This window comes from Panthera onca, chromosome F2 (assembly GCF_046562875.1).
Source record: "Panthera onca isolate mPanOnc1 chromosome F2, mPanOnc1 haplotype 2, whole genome shotgun sequence".
NCBI classification, from domain to species: domain Eukaryota; kingdom Metazoa; phylum Chordata; class Mammalia; order Carnivora; family Felidae; genus Panthera; species Panthera onca.
Genome location: NC_138356.1, coordinates 26,848,685 through 26,866,240, shown reverse-complemented (window position 1 = coordinate 26,866,240; position 17,556 = coordinate 26,848,685). Strand labels below are relative to the sequence as shown.

Genomic DNA, 17,556 nt, shown 5'->3' with positions numbered 1-17,556 from the left:
ATTACATCCACAGGCCTTACTGATTTTATAACTGGAAAGTTGTACTTTTTGACTCCCTTCTCTCATTTTGCCTGCCTCCCACACTCTGCCTCTGGCAACCACCAATCTGTTCTCTATATCTATGATTTTCTTTCTAATTTGTTTTGTTTTGTTTTGTTTTTTTAGGTTACACATATATGCGAGATTGTATGGTATTTGTTTTTCTTTGTCTTAGTTATTTCACTTGGCATAATGCCCTCACATTTCATCTATATTGTCCCAAATGACAAGATTTCTTTCTTTATTATGGGTGAATATATATTATACACCTCACATTTTCTTTATCCATTCATCCATCAGTGAACATTTAGGTTGCTTCCAAATCTTGGCTATTGTAAATAATGTTGAAATGAACATGGGTGCATATATCTTTTTGAGTTAGTGTTTTCATTTCCTTTGGATAAAAAACCAGAAGCAGAATTGCTGGATCATATAATATTTCTATTTTTAAATTTCTTGAGGAACCTCCATTCTGTTTTTCATAGTGACTGCACCAATTTACATTCTTATCAACAGCACACAAGGATTCCCTTTTCTCTACATTCTCACTAACACTTGTTTCTTGTCTTTGGGTTATTAGCCATCTTAACAAATGTGACATAGTATTTCATTGTGCTTTTGATTTACATTTCCCTGATGATTAGTGAGGTTGAGTACCTTCTCCTGTATCTGTTAGCTGTCTGTATGTCTTCTTTGGAAAAATGTCTATTCAGATTCTCTGCCCATTTTTTAAACAGAGTGTTTAGGGTTTTTTCTTTTTTTGCTATTGAGTTGAGTGGGTTCTTTATATTTTTTGAATATTAATCTTTTATCAGATAGATGATTTGTAAAAATTTCCTTCCCTTCATTAGGTTGCCTTTTATTTTGTTGATTTCCTTTGCCATGCAGAATCCTTTCAGTTTGGTACACTTCCAGTTGTTTATTTTTGCTTGTGTAGTCTTCTTTTGGTATCGAATTTAAAAAATCATTGCTAAGACTGATTTCAAGGAGCTTACCATCTATGTTTCCTTGAGAAGTTTTATGGTTTTAGGTCTTTGTTCAAGTCTTTAATCCATTTACAGGTAATTTTGTCCATAGTATAAGATAGTAATCCCATTTCATTGTTTTGCACATGGCTGTTGAGTTTTCCCGGCACCATTTGTTGAAGAGACTTTCCTTTCACCATTGTGTGTTCTTGGCTCCTTTGCTATAAATTAATTGACCATACATGAGTGGGTTTATCTCTTGGCTTTCTATTCTTTTCCATTGATCTCTGTGTCTGTTTTTATTCCAACACCATACTGTTTTGATCACTTAGTGTAGTTTGAAATCAAAAGGTGTGATGCCTTCAGTTTCTCAAGATTGCTATGGCTTTTGGGGTCTTTTGTGGTCCATACAATTTTTAGGATTATCGTTCTATTTCTATGAAAGAAATGCCCTTAGAATTCTGAGACAGGTTGTAATGAACCTGCAGATCGCTTTGAGTAGTACAGATGTACAGTAGTACATTTTAATAATATTAATTCCTCTAATCCACTAGCATAGAACATCTTTCCATTGATTTGTGTCTTCTTCATTGTCTTCCATCAGTGTCTCAGAGTTTTCAGTGTATAGGTATTTTGCCTCCTTTGGTTAAGCTTATTCCTAGGTCTTTTATACTTTACAACATAATTGTAAACAGTTTTGTTTTTTAATTCCTTTTTCTGATAATCCATTATTAGTATATAGAAGCATACCATATTTTTATTTTGATTTTGCATCCTACAACTTTAGTGAGTTTGTCTATTAGTTCTAATAGATTTATTAGTTATATGGTGGAATCTTTAGGGTTTTGTATATATAATATCATGTCATCCTCAAATAGTGACAGTTTTACTTTTTCTTTTCTGAGTTGTATAAAATCTTTATTTTTCTTGCCTAAACTGCTTGACTTGCAACTCAGATCTGGCCTTGGTGTCTCCACCATGTTGGACCCATGGTCTGACCATCTGCTGCAGAGCCAATGCCATCCCAGGCCCTACAAGGAATGTGTTCCTCATGGCCCCCTCCATGGGGGGAATCTGAAGAAGTGAGTGAGCTTGTGGGAAATACAGGCTTCTCATCAGACCAGATCCAGCTGCTTAAGTGAAGGTTTAAGCAGCTAAGTGGAGACTAGCCCACAATTCGTAAGCAGGACTTCAACAAAGTTCCTGCCCTGGAACTCAGTCAGATGTGACCCAAAAGCCAACATGTCTCCTTTGACAGCAGGAACCTTGGCAAAGGGACCATCTGCCTGGCCCAAAAGACCAGCATTGAGCACTTCCTGACCCATCGTGTCCTACTTCTGACCCATCCACACCACCATGGAGCCAGAAAGAAAAGGTGAGGTTTCTGTTCCACACGTAGGACTCAGTCAGCAAAGTTCACATCACCCAGGAAGAATATGAAAACGTGGGCAAAGAAGTCTTGAGCAATTGCCACAAGGAAAAGGACTCTGTTCACTCCATTACAGACGGGGAATGATGGAGGTGGCTCGCACCTGCATGAGGCAGATGGAGGTGGATCAAGAGTATGAGGGAGTCACTTTCAATGACTTCCTGAAGATCTGGCAGATGATAGACATCATGGACAAGATGCACATCAGCTTCATTAAGATGGACACCATTGCTCTTTGTCAATAACCCACCACCTCCCCAACAGAGAAACTGCACTTTGCACCAGGGCAGCCTCCCTGGATGGCATGGAGCAGCTGACGCCTCATAGGCATCGTTTTGCTACAGCTCTGAGAGTTTTCTTGTTGATATGTTCTTGTTCTATTACATATTGGGTTTGCGTGTTGGAGATGGCCGGGAAGGGTGAGAGGGAGAAAGATCATTTTTCTTTTAGTTTAGAGGTTGCTGGCCCGTGATAAACCAAATTCACACCTAATAGGTTGGTCTGCATATTTTCAAGAGATTTTGGACTTTGAACAGGATACCGTAACTGGATAAGATATTGAGGTTGACTCCCTGTGGGAGAGGCAAGCATTTTTAGTGCATGAGAAAAAAGTTGCAAATAGATATCTAAGAGAAGAAAAGTATACACTGTAGCAGAGCCTATTATTTGCCCCTAATATGTATGCTTTTTCTTCTATATTAATAGAAAAAAAAATTTAATTGAGCACATGGCTTCCCATAGGGAGACTATATTTCTCAAGATTACCTGCAGCTAAGTGTGGTTATGTGTCTAACTTCTGTTCTATAGCCTGTGAGCAGAAGTTGTACAATTTCTAGTCAGTACTCTTAACACAAATAACCATGTCTTTCTATTTTTTCTTTCTGTTGAGGGAATGGGGATAAAATGACAAAAACTGGAATAATCATCTCAAACCAAAAGATGGAAGCTAGGTATTGAGGATGATTAGCAAAAAGGTAGATTAAGTCTGGGACCCCCATGACTTCATGGAGAAAACCCTTAATAATAGAGGAACTCTACATGAATAAACAAAGTAAAGTAATAAAATGAAATAAAATAAAATAGTAGGAAACTTTTATAACTTGTGAACTATGTTTAAACTCTTGTGAACTATGGCTATCTGTTTCAATATCAAAGCCAACATCCTAACTAATGCCATCAGATCTGGGAGATTAAGTTGGTTTATTATTTGGCAGATAATTTATTTAAAAAATAGTATCTATGGCAAAGAAAAAAGTCTTCAAATGTATGGAAAGAAAAAAAAAAAGGTCCACAAAAGAAATACAATCAGTCTAACTTCAAAACCAGATCATTATGGGAATATATTCCCAACTTTTTCTTGTCCAAAGGATGCTTCAAAAATTTTAAAACCAGAAAATTTTTAGTGTGTGTATGTGAAAGAATAAAAATCATTCTCATTTGGGAAAGGACTAGAAAACGTATTACCCATACTACTCTACAAATAGTTGTTTTTAGTATACTTATCATATGTGAATATGAATTGCATCACCTCAAAATTTATATGTTGAAGTCCTAACCCCCAGGACCTGAGAATGTGGCCTTATTTGGCAATGAGATCATCACAGATGTAGTTAGTTAATACAAGGTCACACTAGAGTAGTGCAGACCCCTAATCTTATATGACTGTTGTCCTTATGAAAAAGGGAACTTTGGACACCAAAACACACACAGGGAAAATACCATGTGAAGATGAGGGCAGAGATTGAAGCAACACAACAGAAACCAAAGAATGCCAGAGTGCCAGCAGATAACCAGAAGTTGGGAGAACTTCGGAACACATCTTTTCCAGATCTCAGAAGGAACCAACCTTGCCAGCACCTTGATCGCAAATTCCTAGCCTCCAGATGTATAAGACAATATATTTCTGTTTAAGACACCCAGTCTGTGGTACTTTGTTACAACAGTCCTAGCAAACTAATACACTTACTCAATTGGCGTAGTAAAAAAAAAATAAAGAACTAATGAATGGAAAATCCATCCAATAGAAGGACTATTTACAGATATTGAAACTAGTCAAATTTAGCACTAATCTCTAAAATGATTATTGGAAATATGGTTACCAAACAATGCAAATGTCAAAATGCTATCTCGAAGGAGAAGTAATAATGTAAGACAAAATATTCATGCCTGCATGTGACTGATAACTCAAATACCTTTACTAAGTCCAATTTCCTTTGAAATGTTTGCCCTTAACTCCGAAATCTTCCTCCATAAATACCGAAACATAGAAATGTAAATATTTCTTTCATGAAACATGAGTGTATCAGTACACAAAACTGAAATAGCATTCACTCAGTAATAAAGCTCATGGTCACTGGAAATGCACTTTGATTTTTAAAAAACTGAGAAATTAATAAGTTGGACATGTGACCTTTATGATCTTTGGTTCTACTTCAGAACTTTAAATGTAAAGCCTTAAAATTTAAATGTTGTGCTTTGAAATTATTTTTAAAGGGTAATGTATAACTGAATGTACAAGCATTTTATTCAAACTTGATTTATACAGCAGACTTAACATTTATTCAACAAAGCTTTGCATCTAATAATGAGTACACTTGATGCTTTTAAAAGCTTCCTAAATACCATCAAATTTTTTTAAAGGTGTTGGAATTCAACCCCAGTATTTAGCTTATTCCATACTATGTGTTTCTCTACTAAAAATAGGCTTTATTTGAACTGACAAAAACAAAAACATTTTGTGAACTTTATACAAATATTTTATTTCATGTATGTATTTATTATAAAAACACGGTAGTTAAATTATTTCCTCTCACCTATTTATTTCTTTTTCATGAAGCAATTTATTTTTTTGTTCAGTTTGTGCTTCAACTCTGGGTTTTGTTTCTTTGATATTCTTTCAAATGTAAGTAGATTCTCCTGGTGGTCCCAAGTGACAGAGTAACTTATTTCTGCAGTAGCAATATTTTGTTATTCCACTAAACTCATGCAGTAACCTGAAACTGTTCAACTGAGTCTGCCCTAAATAGGAGTTCTGCATAACTTTCAACTTTTTATAAGCCTAAAAGGTTTAGAATTTTTTTTTCCTTTTGTAGTCCCCCAGGAATTCTAAAAACAAAAATTTACAATCACTTTAAATAAAAACCTGGCAGGGTTTTCAAAATGTTGGTAAAGCAAAATTTTACAGTATAGTCCTTGCAAGTTTTGCTCAAGACCAGATGACAGCATAACAAATTAAAAAAAAAAAAAAAAAAAAAAGAAACGAAATAAAGAAAGATTTTTGACTAATGAATCATCAGTGTCATTTCCAAAAGGATTGTATAACTTCAGTTAATAAAAGATTTACTTGTACTCATATGAATGTTCACTGTCTAAAGATTTGTTACTATACAAAGTAACATTTATTTGGGAACTTGGTGAAATAAACTGGTCACACCTTTGTTCCTATGGTGATCATTCTTATTTAATGAAAATAACAAGCAATGTTTTAAGAATCATTAAATTTTAAGTGTAAAAGCAGTGAAGTTACTGTGTATATGGAGGGAAGATTCGTTTTTAGATGAAGTCTTCATTTTATAAAAGTGACTTTTTTTTCTTTTCTAAAAGAAATATTTTTTTTCATATTAACGTACAATAAGAAAAGTTGAATTTTCTGGAAGACTATCACTCCCATTATGAATTTTATTCTGTAGTTATGAACTGTTCTGTAGTTCCAAGAAGTACTTGTTTGAATTGCAAGGTTATTACCCTAATTTATAACTTTTTTTTAGTTGACTGGGTCAATGATCATGGTTACTATCCCCTTTTTACTGAAAGAAAATTGAGGGACAGGATATTCCTATTCTGGCTGTTAATTAGAATTAAATAATAATTTTCATATTTATATCACTTCATCCTCCTGTTTGTACTATTTTGTTTTATTTTAGTTATAATTAATTTTTTAATAACTTTAATTCAATTTATTCACTAAAGGCTAGATTTATGTTTCTCAGCATGAAATATCATTCAGATACTTCCAGACTTTAGAATCATTATTTGATTTGAGATAAAAAAAAATTGTTTAGTTTAAAATTTATATTTCAATTCTTCTGTGCCTGTAAAAATTGTCAAATCAAATTCTCAAAATATGAATGATCCAAAAAGTTTTATTTTAAATACACAGAAAAATATGTGTATTATACAGAAATAGAAACTGGTAATGAGTAAGAGAAAAAGAAATGAATATGAGTGAATATATATTTTAAAATTTTTTCTAGTAGGGCAAAACCACAGGAAATATTTTGCTATACAAGTTTCATTGTTTTTTCTTCCTGTGACAAAACAAAAACGTCCAAATTTCCTATTAGTTGACTATGTAGTTCATTGTACTTGTACAAAATAGAGGTAATTTTACACGTTCATGAATAATAACCCATTGTAAATTAAAATTCAATTGATTATGAATGTCTATGTTAATCTTATTTCAAATATTAAAAGATGTACATATATATATTTACAGATGAATATATATATTCAATCTTATATACTGTAATCCACTTTTTAGATTCTTGGGCATTCCCATGCAAATACCAGACCCAGATGAACTTAAATTAATGGAATTTCAGAAAATCAAACGTTTTTAAGATGAATTTTCTCCTGTACATTTTCACATCCTCAATAATTATTTACTCATATTGTTTTATAATCACGAACATTTTGCAAGAGAAGACTGTTATTAAGAATTCATCTGTTCTTAATTTACTCCTTATTTAAAGCTACAGCACAATGTTCTATTTGCAATATCAAGGCAATTGGTGTATGTAAAAAAGGACTGATATTAATTACAGAAAATTGTCATCAAATGGAAAAGAAAAATGAAGAGTCTTATGGAGGCTTAATCCTGATTACAGCTCAAAATTGCTCTCTCCATTAACACAATTGACACTCCCAACTAGCAAATTTTATGGAGGAACAAGTAACCAGATATTTTCCATGGAAGATCTTTTTCATTTTTATGTTTTTTCTTTCTTTTATTTCTGCCAGAATAGCAATTATTAACTTTTAAAGTCTGGTGTAAAATTTCATTTCAAAAGTATTAAGAGATAAAGCTTACCTAATTATTAACATTTTTCATTTTTTACTATGCATATGTTCAATGCTTGTAAAACAGCAGCTACAAAAATCCACTAACGCAAATATTTTAAATATAAATCTAACATGAAAAGATGGTATTACCCAATGTAAATAATCACTAGATATACACATTTTAACCATGTGAATTGGATTAACTTCAAAGGAAACAGAATGACGTTTGGTAAATAATCACTTCCAGTGCATTAGTGCACTGGAACCTTTGCATTTCGGAAAGAGATAATTCATCCCACTTTGGTGAGCAATTTTCTCACTATAGAATTGAATTACCGTACAGTCAGATCCAGTACTCTATATTCGTGGGACACCTGGTTTGAGAAATTAGAAGTCTTTCAAAAACATTATTTTAGCTACCTTCACAACTTCAGATGCTTCACTGGTCACTCACTAGTCCATTCCATCATCTATTCACCAATTCAGTAAGTTTATACTAACTTACCTCCCTGGGAAAAATAGGATATGAATTTTCACAAACTAAGTAGTAGAATGCAATCTTTGTACAGTATCATGCATTATCAGCCCATCTATTTACCCTTATATCCTGAGCTCTCTGCAGGCCGCAGATAAGAAAACACAGCTATCATATTGATGCTGAGGACAATGGAATTTAAAAAATTTTTTTCATCAATAAGAAAGAGAAAAGTGCAATCATTTTAAAATAGTTTTGTGCTTTCTAAGAACATCAGGTAGTTAACTTTCTGTATTAAATATTGTGTTTCACCTTAAAACCTTTGAGATTCAATCTCTTTACTCAATAGCTTCAAGGTGTTCCACCTATAATTTCAATGTCACCATTTCCAGCTGAGAATATGATCAAGCATGAATCAAGAAGGCCTGTGCTTAGAGAAAATGATATTTGTCAAGTACTAGTCTTTTTGACTAGTGCCTTTGTTCTATAAGGTTTTGGAGGGATGTGGGGGGGGGGGTTGATATGGTTTTTATTGATATATAACTAATATATCACAACTCATCCATTTTAAATGTACAGTTCACTGAATTTCAATATATTTACAGAATCCTACAACTATACCACAATCTAATTTTAGGACATATATATCACCCTAAAAAGAAACTTTGTGCTCATTTACAGCCACATCCCATTACCACCGTCAACATTGGGAAACAAATAATCTCTATATCGTGTCTGTAGACTTGCCTTTTTTAGACATTTCACATGAATGGAATCATACAATATGTGCTTTTTCATGACTGACTTCTTTCACTCAGCATAGTGTTTATTAGGTTCACACATGTTATAACAGGTATTGGTACTTTATTCTTTTTTATTTGTGTCTATGGTTTTTACATGTTTTAAATACTTTTGTTACCAATAAAAATAGCTCCGTATAGAAATATGTGTAATTTTTTTACCTCTTGGGTTACTTTCTGATGAAACTGTTGACCTAAGACAGATAAAAGTTATATCTTCTCTTAACCTTCAAAAATAAACATATATAATATGATGAGGATAAAGAGAGGGAAATGTAAGTCAAGAAAAAGAACGTTAGAAAGCAGGTATTAGGGAGTAGTAGCTGCTTACTTTAAATTTCATTTTAAATAATTATTTTTATGAATGCCTTCCAAGATTAATTGTAGTGTAGTAGCTGTTTAATGTGTGTAAGCAAATTATCTTTTATGAACAAGTTGTTCTTTGTAACATCAGTAACAAAGTCTAATATCCTCTTCTTTATTTAAAAGTTGAGTGTCTTTAGCCCTTCACATAAAATAATTGTGTGATCTAAAAAGATATATGGTATTCCCAGGACAAATATTTGAAATATGTACAAATTTGGAACAACTTTGCATACCTCAATAAGGATATATTTACTTTATAAATATATAAATATTTATATACTGAAAAAATAAATTTTATGAATGCTGTACTTGAAGATTTATGGTGACTAAACATTGGTATCCCAAGTCCCAGAAGAAATTGGGGCAGAGTGAGTAATTGTCTTTGTAGGCATATTTTAAATGGGAATTAGAACATTCAAAATGTAGTCTGTAATTATAATAATTGAGTTTGAAATGGACCTGTGGAAAGAAGGTAAAACAGAGAATGTAAGAGCTTCACATATTTGTGGGGAAAATGCTAGTAATATTAGAATATAAAAATGAAGACTTCATTGAAAAGAAGATACCATTTTTAGACAGAAAGAAGTATGTAAATTAAGATTGTTATGATGTCTATTGAATTTGTAAAATAGAGTAAAAATGAGCATTAAAATGTTTAGATTACCCTTAAGTGCTTTTTGTTAGCTTTAAATGAGGTCACTGATTGATATAAATTTTATAGGTGATGTGTAGAATTCGAATCCTGTACATGTTACATAGATTATATAAAATGTGCAATGACAAGTATTTTAATATTAAAAATAAATTTGTCAACACTAGTTCAAAAATATATATGCAACTGTATGTTTATTGCAGCATTATACAATCCATGATATGGAGTCAACCCTTGTCCATCCATGGGTGTATGGATAAAGAGGTGATATATACACAAAGGCATATTGCTCAGCTGTAACAAAGAATGAGACCTTGCCATTTGCAACAACATGCCAAAGGATAGAATGCTAAGTGAAATAAGTGAGCCAGAGAAAAACAAATACTATAATGATTTCACTGATGTTCAGAACTGAAGAAAAATTAGCAAACAAACAAAGAAAAGAAGAGACAAAGGAAAAACAAACTCAAATACAAAGAACAAACTGGTGGTTGCCAGAGGGGAGATGGGTGCAGGGGTGAGTGAGATAAAGGGGATTAAAAGTGCTTTTATACTGATGAACACGGAGTAATTTACAGAACTGTTGCATCATTATATTGTATGCATGAAACGAATATGATAGTGTATGTTATTACTTCAATAAGAAATTTTAAAAAATTAAAAGAAAAAAGCATACTACAAAAATAAACACCTGGTAACAGAATATCTCACTTCAGAGGACACACACACACACACACATACAAACACACACACAATATCTTTAAAAACCATTTACAGGGTGAAAGATCTACATTACTTTCCCATATAATAGCAGTATCTATTTTTAAAAGGATATTTCAAATATTTAAATTTGAATATCACATAATCCATCTAGGTGGCATTAGCCTAAAAAAGTTTCATGATAATAAACCCATTCCATTTTTTCTTTCAATTAGATGAATCTTATACATCTATAAGGTGCTATAAAGAATATCTGAAGTCATTTGGTACAGAATTTCTACATCATTCCTACTGTGAAAAATGAGTTTGTGTTCCTAGTATTTGCTATTATAACAGACTTCACCTTAGATTAAGCATCCTGTTGCAACAAATTATTTGAACACCTTATCTGTGTCAGATACTATGCTAGGATCTATATTTACTTTGGAATAATACAAAGTCTCTTCCCTGAGGGAGGAAACATGGCATAATACTTTAAAGCATCGCTTCTAAAAAGAGATTCCCTGGGTTCAAATCCTGTCTGTTACCCATTAACCTATAAACACATATTGTTTATTTAACAACCCCACGCCTCACTTTGCAGTCATGAAGAGAGATTTTTCTTCTTCCTATGGTTGTTGTATGAATTTAAAAAGCTATGTAGGCAAAGTAATTAGCACATTGTCTGACCTATACAAAAAACACAGTGATATATTTTCTTTTTAAAAAAGAACTCCCACTTATTTACTAATGGTGCCTCTGAGTCTAACCAAGTCTGATATTAATATTCATTCAAGAAGAAACTTGAAACAGGGACACTGATACACACAGTTTTCATAAAGATTCAATTGACAACTTCTAATACAAATCCTCTTCATAATAAATAGGCCAAGTTTGTATGCATGCAATAATTCAAATGTAGAGACTACAATCAACAGAAACTAAATCAGTGAAGATTTAATCAGGACATAATTTGCTGAAAATCACTAAAAGCTGTATTTATGTCTTTGAGGATGTGGAGAATACAAGCCTCAAAAGGAGGTTTGAGACATTACATTTTTCAAAACTTTAATCATTCATTATTCATTCATTTATTTATTTGATTCATATTTATTTATTGCCTACTATGCAATAGGCATTCTCTCAGGCATTCGTATCCAAAGGGAATGTCCAGAAAATAAGAAAGCACATTTTTGATAATATTAGGTGTAGCTAGAGATCAGTTTGCAAAATAATTTTTGTTTCCCCCAGAATTTACTTTATACCTCTGTGATGTGTGTGTAAGACATGATTCTTTTCAATGATGTATAAATCAAATGTAATATATAAAAAGGATGCTACTAAAATAAATAATTCTGTTTATAATTACATATAGACAACCTGTGAATTTATTGTTTTCCATGTATTGTGAATATTTTGTAAATACACTTAAATATTCTCTGCTGAGTGAAAAAAAATTCTTAGTGTGCTTTATTATTACTACTGAGTCTAGCTTAATGTCCATCAACAACTCCTTACATTTAATAAGGGATAAGGTGATAAAATTTTAGGGGAGATCTTCATGGATAGAAAATATCACCCTGAATATAAACTAAGAATACTCAGAGACTTCATATCAGTGATGGTTGAGATATCTTGAAAAGATAATATGCTTTAAAGAGTATACCATTTGTATTCTAAATGTAAGTAACTTAAGAAGTTCTGGCCCAGAAGCTTTGTAAAATACCAACATTTAGAGAGATTCAGGAATACAGGTACAAAGGCACAAAGACCAAAGAAGAGCAGTAGATCCCACACCCAGAGCAATGTATTTGACTGCTCAGAAAGGAAAAAAGGGGAAGAAAGAAGAAAGCTAACCATTACCACTTACTGGGTGGGAAACAGAAAAAAGAATAAAATCTGAAGAGGTGGAATAACATAGGTCATGAAGGATTACATATGTCATGCTAAGAATTTTAGACATCATTCTGTTCAAGATGCTGACATTTGTTGACGTTCTTCAGAATGAGAGTGATAGGACATGTGAGTTTGAGTTTTAAAATAAGTGCTTCCTTGGGGTACCTGGTTGGCTCAGTCAGTAGAGCATGTGACTCTTGGTCTCAGGGTTGTGAGTTCAAGCCCCATGTTGGGTGTGGATATTACTTTTAAAAAATCTTGAATAAAATAAGTAAAATTAAATTAATTAATTAAATTAAATTAAAATGTACTTTCTTAATCAGTGAGGAAGAAGAAACCATAAGGTGCAATACTAAAGATAAGAAAACATTTAAGAGACTTGTAAAATCAATTTTTAGTCATGTGGATAAGGTGAAAAATGTACCTATGGGATATTAATGTGACGTAGTCATTTCTATTTAAAAAATAATGAGTAAGTGAGGCACCTGGGCGGCTCAGTCAGTTGAGCTTCCGATTTCAGCTCAGGTCACGATCTCACAGTCTGTGAGTTTGAGCCCGGCATTGGGCTCTGTGCTGACAGCTCAGAGCCTGGAGCCTACTTCGGATTCTGTGTCTCCCTCTCTCTCTGACCCTCCCCTGTTCATGCTCTGTCTCTCTCTGTCTCAAAAATAAATAAACATTAAAAAAATAATAATGAGTAAGTAATAAATTCTGTTTATTACAGCAGAATTTCCCTGAGCTTTTAAAGGTTAATGTGTACTAGGAAGAAATCTATCTGTCTTTGCTTGCAGATGACATGATAGTTTATGTAGAAAATCTGAAAAAAATAGCCAAAAAAAAAAAAAAAAAAGGCCTCCTAGACCTATTAAGTAATCATAGAAGGATTACAAGACACGAGGTTAGTAGACAAAAGTCAGTACTTTCCTAAAAATAAATAATGAACACGTGGAACTTCAAATCAAAAGCACAGGGGTGCCTGGGTGGCTCAGTCAGTTAAGCATCTGACTTCAGCTCAGGTCATGATCTCACGGTTCATGGGTTTGAGCCCCACATCGAGCTCTGTGCTGACAGCTCGGATCCTGGAACCTGCTTTGGACTCTGTGTCTCCCTCTCTTTCACTGCCCTTCTGCTCATGCTCTGTCTCTCTCTCAAAAACTAAGTAAACATTAAAATAATAATTTTTAAAAAAAGCACAATAGTTTTTGCATTATACCCCCTGAAATGAAATACTTAGATATAAATCTAAAGAGATCTGTATGCAGAAAACTACAAAACTATGGTGAATGAAATCAAAGAAGTAAACAAATGAGAGATACTCCATGTTCTTGGATAGAGAGTTTAAGTATTTTAAAGATGTCAATTCTTCCTAACTTGATCTGTAGATTCAATGCAAACTCAGTCAAAATCCCAGCAAGTTATTTTGCAGACATCAAAGACTAGATTGTAAAGTTTACATAGAGAGACAAAAGATCCAGAATAGCCAGCACAACACTGGAGGGACAAAAATGGACGACTTACGCTACCTGACTTCAAGACTTACTATAAAGCTACAGGAATCAGGACAGCATTGTATTGGTAAAAGAATAGACAAATAGATCAATGGAACAGAAATGAGAGCCAAGAAATAGATGCCCATAAATAGAGAAAACTGATCTTTGATAAAGAAGCAAAGGCAATATAGTGGAGTAAAGACGATTTTTTTTTTAATCTTTATTCACTTTTGAGAGACAGAGAGAGACAGAGCATGAGTGGGGGAGGGGCACAGAGAGAGGGGAGACACAGAATCCAAAGCAGGCTCCACGCTCTAAGCTGTCAGCACAGAGCCCGACGCGGGGCTAGACCCCACGAACCGTGAGATCATGACCTGAGCCGAAGTCGGACGTTCAACTGACTGAACCACCCAGGCACCCCAAGACAATCTTTTCAACAAATGGTGCTGGAACGACTAATCTCCACATGCAAAAAAATAAATCCAGACACAGAACTTAACCCTTCAGAAAAATTAACTTAAAATGGACCAAAGACTTAATGCAAAATACAAAAGTAAAAAGTCCTGGATGATAACAAAGCCTAGATGATCTCAGGAAAGGTGATGTCTTTTTAGATACAATACTAAAAAACACTGTATATGGCAATTACCAAATACATAATTCATGAAAGAAATAATGGATAAGGTGGTCTTCATTAAAATTAAAAACTTCTATTCTGTGAAAGACAATGTCAAAAGAATGAGAAAAGAAGTCACCGATTGGGAGAAATATTTACAAAAGACACATTTGATAAAAGACTTATCCAAAATATACAAAGAACTCTTAAAAGTCAACAGTAAGAAAACAAATAATCCTATTAGAAAATGGGCCAAAACCCTAACATATGCCTCACCAAAGAAAATATACAGATCACAAATTACCATGTGAAAAGATTCTCCACATCATATGTCATCAGAGAAATGCAAATTAAAACAACTGGATACTACTACCCCTATTAAAATGGCCAAAATCTGAAACACAGACAATACCAAATGTTGCCAAAGATGTGCTGTTACTGCAACAATCTCTCTGTTACTGCACAACAATTCTCATCCATTGTTGGTGGGAATGCAAAATGATACAGCTTCTTTGGAAGACAGTTTGACGGTTTCTTATAAAACTGAACATACTCTTACCATGTGATCCAGCAATCACTTTCCTGGTTATTTACCCAAACTAGCTGAAAACTTATGTCCACACAAAACCTACACAAAGCAGCTTTATTTATAACTGCTGAAACTTAGAAGCAACCAAGATATCCTTCAGTAGGTGAACGGCTAAATAAACGGTGGTAATCTCGGACTATGGAATATTATCCAGAGCTCAAATGAAATGAACCATCGAGCCAGAAGAAGACGTGGAGGAGCTTTAAATGCATGTTACTAAGTGAAAGAAGTCAATCTGAAAAGGCTAAATACTCGATGATTGCAACTAAATGATATTCTGGAAAAGGCAAAACTATAAAGACAATAAAAAAAAATCTGGTTGCCAGGATTTGGGGCAAAAGGAGGGAAGGATAAATAGGAAAAGCCCTGAGAATTTTTAGAGCAGTGAAAATACTCTGTATAATACTATAATGATGGACACGTCATTATACATTTGTCCAAACCCATGGAATCCATGGTTCACTGAATGGACTCTAATATACACTGTTGACTTTGGGTGATTATAACGTGTCAATGTGGGTTTATCGATTATAATGAATGTACCATTCTGGTGGGGAATGTTGATAATGGGGAAAGATATTCATGTGTGGGGACAAGGGGTATATGGACATCTGTACCTTCCTCTCAATTCTTTTGTGAATCTAAAACTGTTCTAACAGTATAAATTATTTTTGAAAAGTGTAAGCAGTCATCTTGGTTCATTTTATACTTAGCCAGAACTTGAATCATCCAGCTACAAGGAACTAAATTTCATCAACAGCCTGAATAAATTGATACTCAGATTCTTCCCATTAAGCCTATAGATAGGAACACAGCTGGCTGATTACAGCTTTTTGAGAATTTAAGTAGAGAACCCAGCTAAGATTTGCCTGGACTCTTGATCAACAAAAACTGAGATACAAGTGTATGTGGCAGGGGCTATGTGTATAGTAATTTGTTAGTATCATATAGTTTACATATATATAGAATATACATATATGTATATATGGGCATATATGTAGTACATATCTATGTATAATATATACATATAGATATATACATAGATATGTATGCCTATATATATAGTTAATTGCTACTAACAAATTACTACACACCTAATATATGCATACTATACATATATATACATATATATATACATACTTGATATGTATATATATATGTATATATATATATACACACATCCATATATACATATCAAGTATAAGTATATACTATAAATATAACATATGTTCAGGCTTTCCTCCAGACGTTAAAAAATATAATTAACTTTTTGGAGGAGTTAAATTGTTATTGATCAAACTACTTGTTTATCTCCTCAAAATGCTAAAATGTGATAAAATTTTAAAAAATAAAATAAAACGCTAAAATGCAATTGTCAGCATTGAAAACATAATATATTGATCCTAGAGTGATAGATTCAGGCATTTTAAGATGCTGTATTTATTACTGAGCTATGTCATTTGGCTGAACTATAGAAATAGAATTTCCTGACAATATCAGTGTCATAAGGAAATGTTTCTGCTTTATCCATTTTACATGCTAGTGTGAGGAATTTTCACAAGATGGATACTTCAGAATGGAAAAGTAAAATCCTCAACTCTCTGGAAGCTGAAAAAACATTCTTTTGTTAGCAGGACCTGGAATTTAGTCCATTTCTAATATACTAATTTTACTGTTTCTTTTAATTTCAAAACCACACTAAAAAGCTCTCTTGGTACCTTCCAAATAGTCTATGTGCCGGACAACTTAAAGATTTCATTGGGGCAGATGTTTTCCGTGATCACCACTCCACTGACCTGATTCCAGTGTCTTTCCCAGTCAGCATCATGACTCCAAAGTTAAATACGAATATTAACAATTATTCCACCTCTACCAAAGTTATCACTTAGATCATGACCTCGACTACGACTTTTCAGTTGAAAAAGAAAAAAGGGTCCTTCTCTCATGTATTATTTTTTCTCTCACATGTTTTGGCAAATTGCTAAGAGAAATCCATACCTTTACGTCAGTGTCAACGGAGTTCTACCCCTGGGGGGGATCTGCCACCACATCCTCTCCACAGGCAATTCTGTTCTGCTATCTGCGCCACCGGTGTTATGCACTGTGCAACAATGTTACTTGGTGGAGGGATTTTTGTCAATAACCAATACATTTTATACTCTGTGTTTGTCACTTCTCAGGATTACGGTAAGTCTTGTTGCTCCAAGGAATGCAACTTTGAATGATGCTATTACTTTGCTCTCTTTACCTTTTTGGACGACATCTTATATTTAATATAAGAAAGCATTATTTTGGAAGTGTTCTGGGATGCTTCAATCAAATTACTAGGAAGCTGTACTTTGAAGTATACTTTGGAAGTATGAAGTATACTTTGAAGACGAAAGTGAAACTAATTAACATTTTATGAGAAAAACACACTGGACCCTGGTGTAAACAGATTATTAGTTTGAGCATTTTGATACTACTTTTGTATTTGTGA

General features: G+C 33.3%; 1 long non-coding RNA gene and 1 pseudogene across 1 annotated transcript in view; one reads left to right on the top strand and one right to left on the bottom strand.

The window, feature by feature from the left end:
- LOC132664208 (uncharacterized) overlaps positions 1-17,556 on the bottom strand; it is a 405,502-nt gene that overhangs the window by 89,051 nt on the left and 298,895 nt on the right. The window lies entirely within an intron of this gene.
- Positions 2,045-2,678, top strand: LOC132664637 (calcineurin B homologous protein 3 pseudogene; annotated as a pseudogene).